Genomic DNA, 13699 nt, shown 5'->3' on the forward strand with positions numbered 1-13699 from the left:
TTTTTTTTTAATGTTTATATATCTTTTGAGAGAGAAAGATGGAGAGAGAGAGAGAAGAGAGAATTTGCGCCGCTGAGAGGGGCAGAGAGAGAGGGAGACAACAGAATCTGAAGCAGGCTCCAGACTCTGAGCTGTCAGTAGAGCCCCTGTGGACCTCACAGAAACTGAGATCCTGACCTGAGTTAAAGTCTGAGGCTTAAGAGACTCAGCCACCCAGGCACCCCAGGAAATTCAGTTTTATATGCCATTTCCTTCTTGCCTTTGTTACTCACATCACTATGGAGGGCAGGGTGATGTTGGAGCTCTAGGAAACTGAGTCTATAGGTTTCTGGAGATTATGCTGTAATGCCCCTGATTTCGAATCCGAGAGACCACCAAGGAGCCGATACCGATGCAAACGCACGAGGGTTTATTTGCAAGCTCGAGCTTGGGCCCAAGTATACCCGACACAGCGGAGCAGGGACTTGGACCCCTAGGTTAAGAGGCGTAGCAGTTTTATAGGGGCCAGTGGCCAATGAGATTGTAACACACACAGAAAGTTGCATAGTCATGTCAGTCCGCACGCAGGTGGCCAAATGAATTACAATTTACTCTATAGTAACTGTTTGAACTAGCCTATCACTCTGGTCAGAATTGGCACGCAAGTTTGGCGGGCAAAAGGCGGAGTTTACATTCTTTGGCGGTTAGGGGTTCCGCATTCCTGTATGAGCCGGTTTCCAGTAAGAGTGTGCTCAGCGGCTTGACTAGGGTGGGGGATTGTCTTAAGCAATAAGTAGGTCATGTGGGGGTTATACATGAGATGGTGGGTGTAGCACAAAATGGAGTTAGTCTTGCTCTGCTTGTCCAGGGGTAGGGGGTTTTTGTTAAATTCCTTGGGTCTCACAATGCCTCTGCCTTTTTCTTGTGATTTACTAAGATACTTGTCCATTGATGGAGTCTCCATTTGTTTTCTGTCATTTTCTTTGCCCTTGGGCAGCCAGGAGTGCCTGAGGAATGTCACACATATCTTATGTGGGGGTGGTCAGGTAATGCTAGCTTGTGTTTGGCCCTCAGCTTTCCTTCTGCTCCCTCATGAAGCAGATGGATGATTCCCATTTACCCAGCCCACATGTGTTTGTTCCTTCAGAAAACAGCGAGCTTGGTAGGAGACTGTGCTATTCTCTTTCTTCCCAGAATTATCCTATTCTCAGGTGAAATGAAGATCTTTGGCTTTCTGGGTACCCACTCCCATCCCCTTGCTTTTTTTGAAGTCCCCACTATGGGGAATTCAAGGCCAGACCTAAGAGCAATGTCCCCTCATTTTAATTGGGGAGACTGGCCAAGTCATCCTGACTCTGGCATAGGTTGGGCAAAAAGCCCCTTGGGGCTTGCCAAGAAAAAGACATAGGGCACTTGAAGGTGCCAGACAAAATGTTGGTGTATATAGGTAAAGCCAGAGAATTGGGAAGAAGCATCATCAACTGTGGGCAGAAGAGCAACAGGGCACGTCAGTTTCCTCTCAGTTTTATCCTATTCTCTGCAGAAATGAAGACCTTTGACCCATCATGTATCCACTCTGATCCCCTAGCTGTTTTTCTAAGGAGGTCTTGAGTCACATTGAAATGTGGTAAGGCTTTCACTCACACAGCGAATGCCCGGGATTGGTGGCCGGCTCCCACTGCATTCCTATTGCTAGCCTAGAGCAATCAGTTTCTGATATCCCCAAATAATGATTAACTACCTATGACTGACCTTGTGGGGCTTGGTATTGGTGGTTGCCTGTCTCCTGTGGCTGCTTGAGATGTCTTCATATGGAAAAGCAAATGGTTCCCAGATGGGCATTTAGCTTCCAGAAGTGGCCAGGGCATTGCTTGTTGAAGGAATACTTCCACAGAGCCTGATTCAAAAAACGTAAGTGTCAACACTGGTCACTCTCCACTGTAGGTCAGAGTAAGAAATTCACTCAGTGCCAGAGGCTTCTCATCCCTTTCTGACATCCCAGAGGAAGAATTCTTGCAAAAGTGGTTGCTGTTATGCCTAGAATTCGTGATCCCCAAAGACCACCAGGGAGCCGAGTCCGATGCAAAAGCAAAGAGCCTTTATTCGAGCTAGCTCGAGCTCAATCCCCTACCTGCACCCACGCAGCGGTGAGATGCCGGAGAGAGCCAGCGAGTTTCAAAAGCACAAAGGTTTTATAGGGGTCTAGGGGCAGTTGGTGAGGTAATGGTTGTGGCCTTAGCCTATTGGCTGGTGAAGGGTCGTGGCCTCAGTCGATTGCCTGGGAAAGGGTCGGAGTCCCGTTACGCAGGTTGCCGGGCGTGTTTTGATCGGGAAGTTTGAACGGGTGAGCAGGAGGTTACTCAAGGGGAGGAGGCGTGGTCTGAGGTTTCTGCGATTTTCCCCGAAAGGGGGCCAGGTCAGGGACATAGTCACTCAAGATGGAGGACGCAGAACAAGATGGAGTCGGCCGGCGTAGGTCCGCTCTTTCAGTTGCCAGGGTAGCCAATGGAGAATTCCTTAGCCCCAGCCAAGAGGTGTTGTTTCTCATTCCCAAGACAGCCAGCTTGCCAAAAGAGTGTAATGGTCACTTCATTCTCAGATTTATTCCATTCTCATTTGATAAGGAGAAATTTGGCACTCTATCCATTTCTATCATTTTTCCCTTTTTCAAACTAGGTCTTCCCTGTGAGAGATTCCCAGCCAGTGTCCAAGAGAGATCTCTTCTGCTTTTAACTGGACAGTCGTATTGAGCTCTACTTTCTCAGGGATAGCTTGAGCAATGGGGCCCCTTGAGACCTGCCTTTCCTAACTCTATTGACAAAGGGAGGCCTAAGGTACTGCAAGGTGCCCGGAACAGAATTTCTGCCCATAGGCCAAGTCCAGAGGAGCTGGGAGGGAGATGGACTCCCTTGTGGGGCCAGAAGGAGCTTAGCTACTCATTTCACTCTCAGCATTATGCTGTCCTCATCTGCAGTGACGAACTTGGGCCATCGATGTCTCCATTCCCATCCCCTGGCACTTTTTCTACCTAGGCATTCACTGTGGGAATTCAGGGCCAGAATGTAAAAGCCATGTTGTCTCTTGTCAGGTGGGGTGTCGGGCCACGTCCTCCCAACTTGGAGAAAAGTTGGGCAACATGGGCCCACCCACAGGGCTTGCCTTTCAGCCTTACCACTGGCCACAAAGACATAGGGCATTGGAAGCAGCAGAGGACAGAATATTTGCATGTAGACAGGGACAGAGGAGGGGGATGGAGCCAGCCTCAGTTCTGCAGAAAGGGGAAAAGAAGCTAGGTACCACATTCTCTGTTATATCCTATATCTCTCCAAAAATAAAGAACTCTGGACCCCCATAAGTTCCCATCCCCTTGAGGATTTTTTTTTAATGTTTATTTTTGACAGAGAGAGAGAGGGACAGAGACAGAGACAGAGCATGAGTGGGGGAAGGGCAGAGACAGAGGGAGACACGGAATCTGAAACAGGCTCCAGGCTCTGAGCTGTCAGCACAGAGCCCGACGCGGGGCTCGAACTTACAGACCGCAAGATCATGACCTGAGCCGAAGTCGGACGCTTAGCCGACTGAGCCACCCAGGTGCCACCCCCCACCCCTTGAGGATTTTCTAAGGAGGATTTGGGTCACACACAGGAGAGATGGAGTTGTCATTCACATAAAAAAGCACCCAAAGATTAATTGAGAGCTCCCCGTCACTGCCTGCGCTAACCAAGAGCAATCAGTTTCTGACATCACAAAGAGAATATTGCTCTCCTTGGACTGAAAGTGTGGTGCTTGACAGGCTGCAGGTGGCATGGGAATGTTTGCCCTGATTGTGTGCCTCACCGGGCTCCTTCAGCTGCCTTCATTCTGAAAAGCAGAAGGCTCTCAGATGGGCAGTTTGCTCCCAGACATGGGTCAGTGCAGAAAGAGCCCAGGCAAAGACTCCTCCACCAGAGCCTGGTTCCAAACACTTGAAGGTCCGAAGGGAGACTGACCTTGAATCACTGAAGGAATATTGTATCTATACTTGATGGAAAGGGCAGGAGAAAGGGCAATGGCCAGAAGAATCCCTGGCTTACCAACCTTGTGGATGAACACTTCTTGCGATAGGGGCATCAGGTGTAGTCAATGGACATTTCCCTGGGCCCAAACCATTGGTGTGTCTTACACTTGAGATTATGTTAGTCACTTTATTCTTTGCTTTATCCAATTCTCCTCTGTAAGAAAGAACTTTGGGCCTCTGTGTATCCATGTCCATTTTTGGTCTTTTTTTTCAAACTAGGTTTCCTCTGGTAGACATTTGGGGCCAGATTTTAAAAACAATTCTGGCTCATTTTAACTGAGGGCTTGGGTCAAGTTCTCTGGACTCTGGGATACTTTGGGCTATGGGGCCTTGCACCACATGTGTTTTATAACCATACATACATCAGGAAACCTCGTGCATTTGAGGGGCCCAGCATGGAATGTTTGCCTGTAGGCAGATTGAGAGGAGTAAGGAGAAAAGCAGTCCTCCTTCTGCAACAAGAAAACACTGAGCCATACATTACATGTTTAGTTGTACCCCATTCTCACTTGAATTCCAGATGAAGGTTTCCTCCGGACTAGCTTCCAGGTAAAACCAGTGGTGTTTTTACCTTTCCCCAGTGCAGATGGGCTTCCTATTCTGAAGAGAGCCAGCTTCAAATAGATTATACTAGTCATTCTATTCTCTGCTTGATCCCTTTCTCATAGGAAAGGAAGAACTTTGGCCATTCCCATTCCATCACTGATTTTCTTTCTTTTTTTTGAAACTTGTTATTAAACATTTCTCATTTTTGATGAAACAGAAACACACAGAGAGAGAGAGAGAGAGCATGAGTGGGGTAGGGGCAAAAAGAAGGACACAGAGGATCCAAAGCAGGCTCCACACTGTGGGCACAAAGCCCATGTGTGGCTAGACTTCACAACCATGAGATCATGACCTGAGCTGAAATCAAGAGTCAGCCATTTAACCGACTGAGCCACCCAGGTGCCCCATCCTCTGTGCTTTGTCGAATTATATCTTGGTCCCCCTAGGCACAGTGAGTCTGTCAATAACTCAGTGACAAACCAGGCATTGGTGGAAAGTTTTCACGCTGCTCCCATTCTAACTGAAAGCATTCAGTTTCTGATACACAAAAGGATGCACTGACCACAGTCACTGATGGCTTGGTGCTTGAAAGCCTGGAGTTGTCGTGGTAATAGTTAGCAGAACTCCAACCATTGGCTGCTACAGATGCCTTCATCTGAAGCACAGACAGTTCACCCATTTGCAGTATTCTTCAGGACCTGAAGAATATGCAGAAATAGCCCATTTGAGGACAAGTGCAACAGAGCCACGTTTCCAAATACTTGAGGGTCAGCCACAAGCCAGAAACTGGTAACTGTGTAGCATGACTGCCTCAGAGGTCAGGGGAAAAAAAAATTCAATGCCAGAAACTTTCCCTCTCCTTCTGAAGGAACAATGCAGGAGGTTTCCCTTTGTCCTAGCCTACACAGTATTCTTACTCCTGAGACAACCATCTTGCCAGGAGATTGTGCTAGAAACTTCAGTTTTTGTTATAACCCATTCTCTCCTGTTGATAAAGAACTTTGGACTTCTGTGTATTCTCCTCCACCCTGTTGCTCTTTTTCAAGCTCAGTTCTCCCTGTTGTCCATTAGAGGCACACTGTCACAGAGCCATTTCCTCTATGCTTATCTAGGGAGTCTGGCCCCGTTCTTGTCACTCTGGGATATGTTGGGCCACAGGATCCCTCAAAAATTGCCTTTCAGGAGGCAAAAGGAAAAATGCACTATTGGGGCCTCATCAAAATAAAAAGCTTCTGCACAGCGAAGGAAACAGCAAAACTAAAGGCAACCGATAGAATGGGAGAAGATATGTGCCAGCGACTTATCAAAGGGTTCGTATCCAAAATCTGTAAAGAACTTAAACTCGACACCCACAAAACAACGAATCCACTGAAGAAATGGGCAAAAGACATGAAGAGACACTGCTCCAAAGAAGACTTCCAGATGGCCACCAGACACATGAAAAAATGCTCATCACTCATCATCAGGGAATTACAAATCAAAACCACAATGGGACACCACCTTATACTTGCCAGAAAGGCTAACATCGACAGCGGAGGCAACAACTGAGGTTGACGAGGCTGTGGAGAAACAGGATCTCTTCATATTGCTGGTGGGAATGCCAGCGGTGCAGCCACTCTAGACATTACTCAAAAAATTAAACATGGAACCTCCCTACCACCCAGGAATTACACTACTAGGTATTTATCCAAGGGATACAGGAAGGCTGTTTCAAAAGAGCACATGCGCCCTAAGTTTTATAACAGCACTCTCAACAATAGCCAAAGCATGGAAAGAGCCCAAATGTCCATCAATGGATGAATGGATAAAGAAAGTGTGGTGTATATATATATATTCAATGGAGTGTTGTTCAGCAATAAAAAAGAATGATATCTTGCCTTTTGCAACTACGTTGATAGAACTAGAGGGTTTTATGGTAAGCAAAATTAGAGAAACACAAGTGTCATAGGACTTCACTCATCTGAGGCCTTTAAGACACAGAACAGATGAACATGAAGGAAGGGAAGCAAAAATAATATCCAAACAGGGAGGGGGCAAAAATATAAGAGACTCTTAAATATGAAGAACACACAGAGGGTCCCTGGAGGTGTTGTGGGAGGGGGTGTGAGCTAAATGGGTAAGAAGCGTTAAGGAATCTACTCTTGAAATCATTGTTGCACTAGAGGCTAACTAATTTGGATGTAACTCAAAAAAAAAAAATGCCTTTCAGCACCCTGTTGACAAAGATAAGCCCAGAGCATTTCAAGGTGCCCAACAGGAATGCTTGTGTGTACACAGGGTCAGGGGTATCAAGAGAGAGCTCTCCTTATTTCTGGGACAAGAGGAACATGGAGCTGGACATTTGCTTCTCAACTTTATCTCATTCTCAGCTGAAATGAAAACTTTTGGCCGTGTGTGTAGCCATTCCAATTCCCGGGTTGCATTGATAACTATTTCCTCGGTCCCAGGCAAGGCTAAGGAGGCCAACCTACACATAGTGAGTGCCCAGATATTCGTAATGAGCTCTGACTCTTGTCTGTGCTAAACCAAGAGCAATCATTTTCTGATATCCCCAAGGAAAGATTGCCTTCCTGGGAGTACTTGGTGTCTGGCTGGCTGAGAAAAGAAATAATGGTTAGCCAACTTGTCTCCCTCCCGGCATGTTAAGGATGCTTTCACTCTGACGACCAGTTGGTTCACCCGTGGCACCATTCTCGAGGACCTTGTTAGCACTGAAAGAGACCATTCAAGAACTACTGCACCACAGACCAGTTCGAAACAATTGAACACAAAACCACTCCCCTGGTAACACTTCTGCCTTTACCCATTGGCCAGGTGACAAAGGGAAAATAGCGAACCCCCAAGCTTTTCTTCTCTTTCCCGAGTAAGAATAAGGTATCTTGCCGTGAAGGTTCCTACTGTAATGAGCGGAGGTTTCCCTTTGCCCTTGCCCATATGTGTTTCTTATTTCCTGACCAGATTGCCAGGAAATTGTAGGAGTCATTTCATCCACACAATTATCCCATTTGCATCTCTCATAAGAACACTGCTTCTCTATGTACCAACTCCACCATGTCCTCTCTATTGTGTGTTTTTATTACTTCTCAGAGAGAGGGAGAGACAGAGGGAAAGAGGAGAGGGAGACAGAGGCAGAGAGAGCAGGCAGTGAGGGGTAGAGTGGGACAGATGATCCCAAGGCGCCTCCCTGCTCACAGGAGAGAACTGATGTGGGGGTGGGCTTGCAAACCCTAAGATCATGACTTTAGCAATGAAGCGATGCCTAACCAATGAGTCACCCAAGAACCCCTAAGTAGCCCCATCTCTTTTAATATTTTAAACCATTTATTTTATTTTTGAGAGAGTGAGAGAAAGAGAGAAGGACAGTGCAAGCAGAAAAAAAGCTGAGAGAGGGAGACAAAGACTCTGAAGCAGGCTCCAGGCTTCAAGCTATCAGCACGAAGCCCGACTAGGGACCCAAACTCAACAACTAGGAGACCACGAGCAGAAACCAAGAGTTGAGGTTTAGGCGAATGAGTCGTCGAGGTGCCCCCCTTTCACCCTTTTTAAAACGAGAATCTCCCATGGACACATCAGGGCCCATGGTTCAGAGCAATTCCCTCTGATTTTAATTGGGGATTCTGGATGAGTTCTTGTGATAGCAGAATAGTTCCTGTGGTAGCAAGGCCCTAGGAGCCTTGCAACATGCCTTCCAGATGTATATTGACAACATGAGATGTAGGTCAGGGGAAAGTACCCACAGAGAATGTGTGTAGTTAGGGCCAAAGGGTGTGGGGAGGCAGCTGACCTCACTTCTGGCACAAGGACAATGGCACAACCCGTTTCCCTCTCAGCTCTCTTCCATTCTCACCTTAAAGGAAACTTTGGCTGTCCTTAGAGCCATTCCCATGCCAATGCTATGTGCTAACTAGGACTTGGTTTGCAGGCTGGGTGAGCCAGTGAGGCTGTCAATCACACAGTGAGCTCCCAGGCATGGATGGTGAGTTCTCACGCTGCTTCTGTGCCCACCAAGAGTAATTATTTTCTGACAACCCACAGGAGAGATGGCCATGCTCTCAGAGAGCACTTACTGCTTGGCCTCGGATTCTGAGGAGCACAGAATCCACGCATACGAGCTACATTCCAGGACCTGGTCAGTGCAGACAGTGGCCCTTTACAACCTAACGCGTCACAGGAATGGTTCCAAACACTTGAGCAACAGCCTGGAGCATGGACCCACTACCCCTGAATCTCTGCTGCCTCTATCTCCTGATGGGAATGGCAGGGAAAACACCCAAGGCGGGAAGCTGTCCCTCTCTTGCAGAACAATATTGGCAGACCTCTTGCAGACTGGGCTTTCCGTAGGTTTTCCCTTAGAGTTTTAGTTTTTCTCTGCCCTCAGGTGTTTCTTCCTCCTTATGCAGGACCTTGCCAGAAAATTCTGCCACTTCATTCTAACCTGTGTCCCCGTCTCTTCAGTAATGAATCACTTTGGCCATTCGCAAGTCCATTTCAATGAATACCTTTTTTTCTGTATACAAAGTCCCTTCTCTCTGGGTGCCATTCCGAGCCATTGCCCCAGAGAAATATCCGGATATGTGGAACTTGGGCCCTCCCATGTTTCTTTAAAAATTTCCCTGTTTTGACTTAGCCATAGAGCTGTCACTCACTCGACCCGTGCCCAGGGATAGATTTTTCACACCAGCCTGTGCCTGTTGCAGGTGGGGCCCAGCAAAGCAGCCTAACCACTGCGAATGACAGCACTTGCACTTACCTGTCTTGGATCTAACTTCCATCTGGGGCACAGATGGGCCGCAGGACCACAGGTATTATTGGGTGCAGGTCACTACCAATAGAGATTAGAATTGAGAAAGTCTAATATTCTGAGAAGAATCTTGCTCACTTCCTGTCCATGTGCGGTCATTTTACTATCCCCACATGTGCATTGGCACATACATACTGTGACGATGTTTTAAAGAAAAAGTAGACCCTAGGGAAGTGACTAGGGAGAAAGAAGAAAGGGGGTAGAGAGAGCTCTGCCATGGGGCAACCGCATCCATTTGCTTGGCTGCATGCTCCATGGCTCAAACATGGACAAGGAATGGCCCTAGTCACTGCATTATCCACATCAGCCCATTCTCATTCCTCGTGAAGACCTCTGGCCCTCTGTCGATCTATTTTCACCCTTTTGCTCTATTTTCAAAGTAGTTCCTCTTTGGCGTGCTGCCGGAGTCCAGCTCCAGCATGTCCAGGGGTTCCCGAAGGATGAATGGCATTGGTGAAAAAGTGAAACACAAAAATAAAAAATGAAAATGGACACAGACAACAGCAGTGTGTTGAACTGGCTGCTTTATTGTGACAAACGTGGCATTATATTTGTGAGCAATTTCCTTCTAACGTACGTCATCTATGTTTTCTGGCATTACCTAAATCTAAAAATGTTCTTATATGTAATCACCCTTTTAGGAAAAACATGGTTATTTTCTCATAACGTTTCCTCCAGTCCTTTGCTTATTGATTAATTTCTTATATATTTTTTCAGTATGTATCTATGTTTATCTATAATCTATAAAGCATTTGCTTTGCTGTTTTCATGAAAGGTCATCCATCTCTCAACACCTCAAGTGGAACAGTTACAGGGACATGACCTCTTAGTTGTTTCCCTGAACCATTTGTGGTTTGAAGAACAAAAGCATTTGTCTCGGTCTGAGGTGCCAGGAGGAGGCCAAGAGGGCCTTAGGAACCCACGCCTTATATCTTCTCAGGGAGACAATGCACCTAGGAACTAATGAACCATTCTGTACTCTAACCAACTAGGTTTCGTCATCATCTGGAATGCCTCCTGGGGGCCAAGTGGGCCTAAGGGTTGGAGTAACTTGTGCCCATAGATACACTCTTTTGTTGCCAGAGTGTGGCTTTTAAACCCATTTATTCCTCCTTTGCTGGCAAATATATGAGGAGCCTTTATAAGGGGTGGCAAGGGCTAAATGTAGGGCCGCAAAATTTCCTTGCGGAACCTTATTTTCTTTCCCCAATGATTTGTCTTTTTCCCAGGGCGCCTGTCGAGGGCAATTCCCCAACAGACAATTCCCCAGGTACTTTTATTAAGGCCAAATTACATAAAAGCGGGAGCATAAGAAGCTTCACTGTCAGTGGCCTGCCTTGCAGTCCCGATCTGTCCACCGCCCAGGTCCTGCCATCAGGCTGGTTGGATAGCTCAGCTTCTGGCAGGGTGCATTCCATCTTCCATGTTTTCAGAGGCCGATCCTCAGTGTTCAGCTGGGGATCCTAGTCCCATCCTTGTGACTGTGCCGTAGGTTTGGTCACAGGGCCCCTGGCTGCCGGAGTCCAGGTCCAGCAGGTCCAGGGGTTGTCGAAGGATGAACGGTGTTGGCGAAAAAGTGAAAATAAAATAAAAATAAAATAAAAAATAAAAATAAAAATGGACACAGACAACAGCTGTGAGTTGATCTGGCCGATTTATTGTAGCAAACCTGGCAGTATATTTCCTAGTGATTTTCTTTTAGCCTACATCATCTATGTTTTTCTAACAATACCTAATTTTAAAAATGTTCCTATGTGTAATCAACATTTAAGAAATAACATGGCGATTTTCCCTCATTTTCCTGCGTACCCTTTAATTTATTGATTAATTTCTTACATTATTCCATTATGCATCTGCGTTTATCTGTAATTATCTACAGTCTATAAAGCATTTGCCTTGCTGTTCGCATGAAAGTCCTCCATTTCTCAACACCTCAGGTGGAACAGTTACAGGGACATGACCTCCTAACCACATGAGGCCAGAAGAACAATGTGTTTGCCTCGGTCCAAGGTGCCAGGAAGGGGCCGAAAGGACCTTAGAAACCCATGCCTCATACATTCTCAGAGAGTCAATGCACCTAGGAACGAATGAGCCATTCTGTAGCCTAATCGACTAGGTTCAGTCATCATCTGGAATGCCTCCGGGGGACCAGGTGGGCTTAGGGATTGAAGTCACCTGTGCCCAGAGATACACTCCTTAGTTGCCAGAGTGAGACTTTCAAATCCATATGTCTCTCCTTTGCAGGCTCTCTTTGCTGGCAATTACATGAGGCTATCCTTCCTGTAAGTAGTGGCGTCTCCATAGGGGATGGCAAGGGCTAAATGTAAGGCTGCAAAATTTCTTGTGGAACCTTATTTTCTTTCCTAATGGTTCTTTTCCCAGAAGGCCTGTCGAGGGCAATTCCCCAACAGACAATAGCCCAGGTAGTTTTAAGGCCAAATTACTTAAAAGCAGGAGTACAAGAAGTTTCACTGTCAGTGGGCTGCCTTGCAGTCACCAATCCGTCCACAGCCTGGGCCTTGCCACTCAGGCTGGGACAGCTCGGCTTCCAGCACCTGGCAAGTTGGTGTCAAAACCACGCAGGCTTTCAGAGGCCTAGGCCCTTGTAAAAGCCCAAGTTAGAACTTTTGCACTTAGCCAGGGTCAGAGGACAGGGAAGGGGGCTGGCCTCCTTCCTTGTCGGAGGGCACATGGACTTACACAGCCCCTTTCCAGATTGGTCCCATTTTCATTGAAATATTGAACTTTGGCCCTCCTTATGGCCACTCCCTTCCCATGACTCCTTGTCTAACTATGTCCACTTGTAGACTTAGGAGCCTTGGAGCTGTGACTCACTAAACCCACATCCAGAGATTGATTTTCACACCAGCCTCTGCATGTTGGACATGGGACCCAGGCAAGGCAGCCCAGCCTCTGCTATTGGCAGCACTTGCACTGACTCAGACATGGGTTTACCTTCCATCTGGGGCACAGAGGGGCCAGTGGGACCCCAGGCATCGGTGGTGGGTCCAGGTCACCAGCACAAGGAAGATCCTGGTTCAGAAGCCAAGACACGAACAGCCCTGTGCATCAAGGCAGTGCCCTAGCAACCTCAATGGCCCAGCAAAGCCATTCGATGCTCATGGTATGGCAACCATGGCATTGGCCTGTGCAGGGCTGTCCTTCTTCAACATACTCCACAATAGCCACAGTGAGAGTTCTGGCTGGCAGGCCTAGGTCCACAGTAGCCCCCAAGGACTGTGGTAGAAGGCAGGACTAGCACCTAGGGTGGAATCCATTGGGGCGTGAGCACCAGATGTTTGTCTCCTTACCAGTTCACTTCTCCCAGCCTCCATTTGGAGCATTAAAGTGCTCTCACATGTGTCCCCTGACAGGAAACGGATAGGCATGGTGCGATGTGTTGAACAAAGCCAGGATTAACCTATAAGAAGGATTTACTGAGTCGCGGTGTTGGTCAGTGTGCAGTATGCCTGCAAGAAATGCAGAGGTTGGTACTAGAGCAGCGTTGCCTCATCCGTTCACATATCATTAAGGGTGCGCTGGTTTAAAATGAGTTGATCTTGCCCTGAGCATCATTCAGAGAGTGTAACAACTTCCCATTTTACAGTGGATCTTATCTCTTCCAGATGCTTGAAAACCAGAGAGGCCCTGGAGGGGTGATGGGAGGTGTAAGTCGTTGAGGGGGAGCCAAGGCCAGTTGACCCATTATGATCAGATGGAACTCTGGGGAAACCCAACACTCTACAGGAGAAGGCGGAAGCCGTTTCTTCTGTAGCTACTGTCTAACCTAAGAATGACCTTCCTGTCCATGACCTCTTGTTACTTTACTGACCCAGGTAATCTCTTGGATGGTAGCCACTTGCCTCACTTGTTCGGCTGATTGAATTGTCTTCATTGTCAAAGGCAGAAGGATGTGGCATGCATAGTAGACTGCAATACAATTCAACCCAAGAAAGCCTTACAAGGAATACTGCAACAGGACTCAGTTAAAAAACCTACAGCACCCTCGGGAGCACTAACTGTTAACATTGAATTGCTTCCGTGAAGTTTAGGGCATAGAAAGGAGCCAAGGTCAGGAGACTTCCTTCTCTTTCAGAAAGAAAACTGCAAGTTTTGCCAAAAGGGCACCCAGGTGTAGACAATGGATGGTTCCCTTTTCCCCTGCCCACAGGTGTTGCTCATAGAGACAACACCGTCTCCAGAGATTGTGTTATGCTCGTTCTTGTCAGCTTCATTCTGCTCTGCTTTGTAATGAAGCATTTTGGCCCTCTGTCTATTTATTTCCCTCTTTTTGCTCTTTTGTTCAAATGAGGATC

The 13699-nt window shown here is 47.1% G+C and overlaps 1 long non-coding RNA gene across 1 annotated transcript; it reads right to left on the reverse strand.

The window, feature by feature from the left end:
- Positions 1 to 388: 388 nt before the first annotated feature.
- LOC131509704 (uncharacterized) lies at positions 389 to 5922 on the reverse strand. The gene is made up of 2 exons (XR_009260660.1): positions 5145 to 5922; positions 389 to 1876 (listed from the first exon to the last, which is right to left on the reverse strand). It is a non-coding gene; the product is annotated as an uncharacterized LOC131509704 (long non-coding RNA).
- Between the last annotated feature and the right edge of the window lie 7777 nt (positions 5923 to 13699).

The sequence above is a fragment of the Neofelis nebulosa genome, chromosome 4, assembly GCF_028018385.1.
Source record: "Neofelis nebulosa isolate mNeoNeb1 chromosome 4, mNeoNeb1.pri, whole genome shotgun sequence".
In the NCBI taxonomy this organism is placed as follows: Eukaryota; Metazoa; Chordata; class Mammalia; order Carnivora; family Felidae; genus Neofelis; species Neofelis nebulosa.